The sequence below is a fragment of the Octopus bimaculoides genome, chromosome 10, assembly GCF_001194135.2.
Source record: "Octopus bimaculoides isolate UCB-OBI-ISO-001 chromosome 10, ASM119413v2, whole genome shotgun sequence".
Lineage (NCBI taxonomy): Eukaryota > Metazoa > Mollusca > Cephalopoda > Octopoda > Octopodidae > Octopus > Octopus bimaculoides.
Window position 1 is genome coordinate 23,553,502 of NC_068990.1, and position 6,994 is coordinate 23,560,495.

Here is a 6,994-nt window from a genome sequence, read left to right on the forward strand (position 1 = left end):
AAATAAGTATCAGACCGAGCGTTGTGAGTGTTTATTGAGCGAAAACACCTAAAGCTCCACAAGGCTCCGGCAGGGGATGGTGGCGAACCCTGCTGTACTCTTTCACCACAACTTTCTCTCACTCTTACTTCCTGTTTCTGTTGTGCCTGTAATTCAAAGGGTCAGCCTTGTCACACTGTGTCACGCTGAATATCCCTGAGAACTACGTTAAGGGTACACGTGTCTGTGGAGTGCTCAGCCACTTGCACGTTAATTTCACGAGCAGGCTGTTCTGTTGATCGGATCAACTGGAACTCTCGACGTCGTAAGCGACGGAGTACCAACAACAGTAATGATATACTAAAATTCTATTAATTTAGGATAGCAATAGCTGTCTTTCGTTTAAAAAAAGAAACAAGTCTCAAAACTTCTAGTATGCATCCTAGATATCATAAATAACGTTTCTGCTTCATGGATAACGCCATGTCCTAATCATATTTTAATCCCGACAAACTATTTTTGAAAATGCGTTTAAACTACAAACATTGTACCTCTTTACCGTTTTGTGTAGGCGCTTTTTTTAGTGGAATACGATTAACTCCTGTTGGATTTTTCTGAATACGACATACATTTCTTTCAGCCAGTCAAATTATCACAATACATACACACATACACATACACACACACATACATACATACATACATACATACATACATACATACATACATACATACATACATACTTACATACATACATACATACATACCACAGTCATTGCCAATCATAATAAAAAGGAATACATACATATGTACATAGGTACATTAAAATAAGCTTATTCTGTCACATGAGGTCAGTTTGTGATGAGAGTAGGAGACAAAGCAATAGGATACAGAGCAGGAAGACAAGAATAATTAATAAAAATAGGTGGGGTTGTGTAAATGAGTAAGAGCGCCTGACTTTGAACTGAAACTGCAGGCTGATATAAACATTGTTTATACACTGCACGTATAACGTTTTTGAAATACTTCTTTAGTGAATCAACAACACTGATATATATATATATATATATATATATATATATATATATATATATATATCGTTGCAACCTAATTATAAATTTTTTTATGCACATGTAATTTAAGTACAACTAATAATGTTGTCTGTTGTCTGCTGTGAATTAATGTACCTTGGCCCTGAAGAGATGCAAGGTCCTAATTTCTTATCTCAGACAAGAGTGAGTCGGGATCTTGCATTGAAATGTGCATAGGATAATAAACAAGTTTTATTATTATAGGATTGCGCCATGGCTCGTATTTCAATTGATATGCACCCAAAATTGTATCACCTATACAGAAGTCATTATATCTAAACAAAGTATAAACAACTTTTCAAGTGAGAATTTTGCTACTTTGATGACAGTTACAATATTTTACCAATATATTTGGTAGATATTTTAATGCACACACACACACATATATATAAATATAATACAAATAATATGTAAGTATATGCATATATACGTACATGTATGTACATACCTACATCTACATGAATATATAGATGCATATCTGGGTACAGGACGTCGCAAAAAAACGTGGACAAAATGAAAAACAAGAACATAAACAAAGCACGTAAAACAAACTTTTTTTCGAACAACGGTAGGAACACACAGGAAAACAGACAGGCCACATAGAGAACATTTCCTTCATCAGCTGCCCCTATATATATATATATGTATATATATATGCTGAATAGTGGTACAATATGGGCAGATTTATGAAATCCAATGAACCGTCATACAAATATACCTTTTTAAAGGGATGTGATAAACCTATTATAATGGATAATACTAAGTGTACTTTTTCTTTTGTGGTGTAATCTTTGGACTAAAAATTGTTGGCAGCTGAAGAGAGCTTTAAACCATCTTTTATATCAATAATAAACCTATGGTGATGTAATAACAGATTGTTTATAAAGCTTGAAACACGTGTACTGCGATATCTTTTGTGTTCTGTTTTCAATTTATGTTTGATATATATATATATATATATATTACATGGAGCACTCCCCAAAATTGCAGGCCTTGTTCCAAAATTTGAAATTGATATTTCAAGGGCACACAGTGATGAGCTGGCAGGTTCATTAACACGCCAGACAAAATGCTTAGCTGCACTTTTTCTAGTTCTTTACATTCTGAGTTCAAATTCCACCAAGGTGAACTCTGCCTAACATCCTCTCAAGGTCAATGAAATAAACACCAGCTGCACACTGGAGGGGGTGGCGGTCAATGTAAAATCAACTTACCCTCACTCCCTCGAAATTTCAGGCCTTTGTGTCTGATATATAAAGGATATTTCAAAGGAACAAGGTGATCAGCTGGCAGGATCATTAGCATGCTGGGAAAAATACTTAGCAGCATTTCATCCATCTTTCTATTCCAAGTTCAAATTCTACCCAGGTCAACTCTGCCTTTCATCTTTTCCATGCTGGCATGGGTTGGATGGCTTGATAAGAACTGGGAGGCCAAGGGCACGCCAGGTTCCATGGTCTTTTTTGGCTTGGGTTCTACGGCTGAATGTACTATCTCTCTCTCCCTCCCTCCTTTCCCCCTCCCATCCCCCTCTTCTCACTCTCTTTCTCTATCTGTATGCATATATGTCTGCGTGTGTATTGCCTCCAGTGCCAAAAAAGTACCTTTGCCAGAGTAAACTGAATGTCCAGTCAGCTGTTTCATCCAGTCAAGTGTTGGGTCCAATATAATTGACTCGCTCCTTCCACAAAATTTCAGGACTTGCCCCTATAGCAGAAATAATATTTCAAAGACACATTGTTATACAACAAAATTTCGAAAATGTGACCTTCCTCCAGCTCATTTTAGAATAATCTTAGAAAAAAATGCTAAAATGGACACTAATGATATTGATAAATTATTTTGCACTTTAATTCCTAATTCTAAAACACTGCCTCCACTTCGTGACAGAACGGTTGGTCGGTCGGTCGGTCGGTCGGTCAGTCGGTCGGTCGGTCGGTCGATCGATCAGTCGGTCGGTGGATCGATCGATCCGTCTGCCCGTCCGTCAGTCCGTCCGTCCGTCCGTCAGTCCGTCCGTCCGTCGGTCCGTCCGACGGTCAGTCCGTCGGTCGGTCAGTTCTCTCTGTACCATGGGGCACCAAAATCCATAATACGATCTTTCCAATCAGTTTTGTTTTCTCTAACTGTTCTGGTCTCATTTCAGCTTCTCCACCCTTCTCAACTCCTGTTTTTTGTCAATAGTCCTTCACCATGTTGTTTTAGAGCACCCTACAGCTCTTTTCCCTTCAGTGCCACCATACAATCGCTTTCTCAATTTCATTTGAGGATGTGTCTGATCCTGTTCCAGCGTTTGCGTCCTTATTTCATCACTGACCACCGTTGTCTCATTTGCGTCATTTCAGACACTTGGCTGCCACTTGATGCTGAGTGTATTCTCCTTAAGCATCAACAATGTGGAGCTGATAAACAAAATGCGTCATATATGGATGATGGCAGACGTATAAAAAAAAAAACTATTTAAAGCAATATTCTTTCTTTCTTTTTATTCTTTTATTCTTTTATTTGTTTCAGTCATTTGACTGCGGCCATGCTGGAGCACCGCCTTTAGTCGAGTAAATCGACCCCGGGACTTATTCTTTGGAAGCCTAGTACTTATTCTATCGGTCTCTTTTGCCGAACCGCTAAGTTACGGGGACATAAACACACCAGCATCGGTTGTCAAGCAATGCTAGGAGGACAAACACGGACACACAAACACACAAACACATACACATATACATACATATATATATATACATATATACGACAGGCTTCTTTCAGTTTCTGTCTACCAAATCCATTCACAAGCTTTGGTTGGCCCGAGGCTATAGTAGAAGACACTAGCCCAAGGTGCCACGCAGTGGGACTGAACCCGGAACCATGTGGTTGGTAAGCAAGCTACTTACCACACAGCCACTCCTGATATCAATGATGAGGGTTATTCTCTCTACAGAGGGCAGCAAAGGATAGGCCAAGTTTATGAAAGAGTATTGGAATGTTTGATACAGGAATCACGAGGAAGTGTTAATTGAAGTGCATCATGTAAGTATACAAAAAAAAAAAAACCAATCCAAACCAATATAAGGAGGAAATAGTTGTAAATATGTTGGGCATTCCAGAATAGCAAACAAAAGGATAAAGTTTAACACAGAAGTGTGACAAACAGAGATGTCCTTTTGTATAACAAACAGTTGTACTTTTAAATACAACTGCCTGGTTGTTATAGCTGCATACAGCTTGGTTCATGCTTAAAGCACTTGGCTCCTACTTAAAGCACTAGGCTTGTCCTTAATGTTATGTTTTAGATACAACTGTGGGGTGAATATGAAGCTATAGGGTCAAGTGGTTAGGGTGTTGCTCTCATGGTTGTGATGGTTTCAATTCTGCAAATGCTGATATCTCATTCAGGGAAAATGTTGCAATCTTGGCCACTTATATGCCATGGAAACTCAGTAGCTGGCCCTATGTGGTCCTAGGACCTGAAATAGTAATGCCAGGGGTTGCTGCTGCTGCTGTTGCCACTACTGCTGATGATAATGATGATAACAATGTGGTTATATGTCCTTCCATTATATTTATAAAGTGGAGGCGCAATGGCCCAGTGGTTAGGGTAGCGGACTCGCAGTCATAGGATCGCGGTTTCGATTCCCAGACCGGGCGTTGTGAGTGTTTATTGAATGAAAACACCTAAAGCTCCACGAAGCTCCGGCAGGGGGTGGTGGCGAACCCTGCTGTACTCTTTCACCACAATTTTCTCTCACTCTTACTTCCTCTTTCTGTTGTGCCTGTAATTCAAAGGGTCAGCCTTATCGCACTGTGTCACGCTGAATATCCCTGAGAACTACGTTAAGGGTACACGTGTCTGTGGAGTGCTCAGCCACTTGCACATTAATTTCACGAGCAGGCTGTTCCGTTGATCGGATCAACTAGAACCCTCGACGTCGTAAGCGATGGAGTGCCAACTACTATATTTATAAAGGATATATTGATCAAGTATATAAGGAGCTAAGAAAGTGCCAACATCAAAATTGGCCAGACTGAACAATGGAATACAATATAATATTGTTTATGACAAACCAGTTTGATATTTAGATGTCAGATATGTGAATATTCTGCAAATAATTTGGAGACTATTAGAAAACAAAATACTTCATAATACAGTTCTATGTTTAAGAGAGGGGGAATTATGTAAATTATTTACATTTACATTATTTATATTATTTACAATATTTATATTTGACTATGCCGTATGCCCGTGGGCATATCACAAAGTGGTTAAGAGTGCAGACTACTAACCCCAAGATTCCGAGTTCGATTCCAAGCAGTAACCTGAATAATAATAATAATAATGCCCGGATGCAGTACCAGGCAGTGGTTCTCATGGCTTCAGATCTTAATTGATTGGAAGTGTTATCATATACATTGTTTAGTCTTGGTATAAAAGATGGGCTACAGCAAATATTCTGCTTAATACCACAGATTTGCTTGTCAGATGTTTCCACGCAGTGGACGTGAACCCAGAACCAATTGGTTGGGAAGCAAGCTTCTTACCACACAGCCACACCTGCGCCATATATATAGTTCTGATCTACTTATCACCCACACTGCATTACTTCAGTATTATAACTCTGACTCCCTCATGTTCAACAATCTAGCTCCTGTGTTTCAGATTTTCTGTTTTGATTTTTTCGCCATCATATATTTACCTTGAATTGGAAAATCCGGCAGAATTTACTCCCATCATTTCATTTAATTGACAACCAAAATGTGTATTCTTTGACATAGAACTCTTTTAGTCTAGTTGAACTTTAGCCTTATTAACTTTTGAAATCATTGATTGCTTTCTTGCAGCTCTTTTTTTTATATATATTGAAGGTCTTTCAGTACTGTGAAAGATTTTATCACAACTATACAAATGTCACTATGGAGACATTCATATAATTTAGAATCATTCTGACATTCTGACAGTTGCACATAAATGCTTAACTCTTTAGCATTCAGATTATTCTGTCCAGTGCAATGCTTATTTATTGACATTGTTTTGAATTAATCATGGATTAACTCATAGCCTTCAGATTTTGATATAGTGTTTCTGTGTGTGTCTTTGTGTCAGTGTTTGTCTCCTACCATTGCTTGACAACCATGTTGGTGTGTTTTTGGAGCCATAACTTAGAAGTTCAGTGTCAGAGGCTACGACTGGTTGACCTGAACGTAAAAGAGGTTGAATATTTGGGCTGGATATGGTCTGTCTAAATGTTATTGGGTTAATAACTTCTTTCTCAACCCCTTCGATACTGCCCCACCTCAGACTGATTCTGGTACTATGAAACAAATTAAATGTTTTAAATCTGATTTAAATAAAAACTTTCCATCAAAATTTCATTTTTCATATTATATCCCAAACACCAGCTTAAATAAAGATTTCAAACTTTGGCACAAGGCCAGCAATTTTATGGAAGAGGGTAAGTCAATTACAGCAGCTCCTTTGTTCACTGGTATCTTTTTTATCAATCCTGAAAGAACGAAAGGCAAAGTTGACCTCAGCAGAATTGAAAGGTAAAAACCTAGAAGAAATGCCACTGAACATTTTGTGTATATGTATATATATATATATATATATATAAGTCAGTAAATAGTGGGGTTGTGTTAACCGCACGTGGAGAAATAATAGGAAAATGAAAAAAAGCCAGAATGCTGAACTGGAATGCAGACTACTAACCCCAAGATTCCGAGTTCGATTCCAAGCAGTGACCTGAATAATAATAATAATAATGCCCAGATGTAGTACCCTTTTTTTAAACCTAACAAAACTCTCAACTCTCATGCATCCTTATTTTTCCTACCAGTTTATACATGAACTACTATTGAACTACAAAAGCTCAAAGACAATATAATGTATGGGTATATTTATTTTTTTATATATTATTGTCTTATATATTATT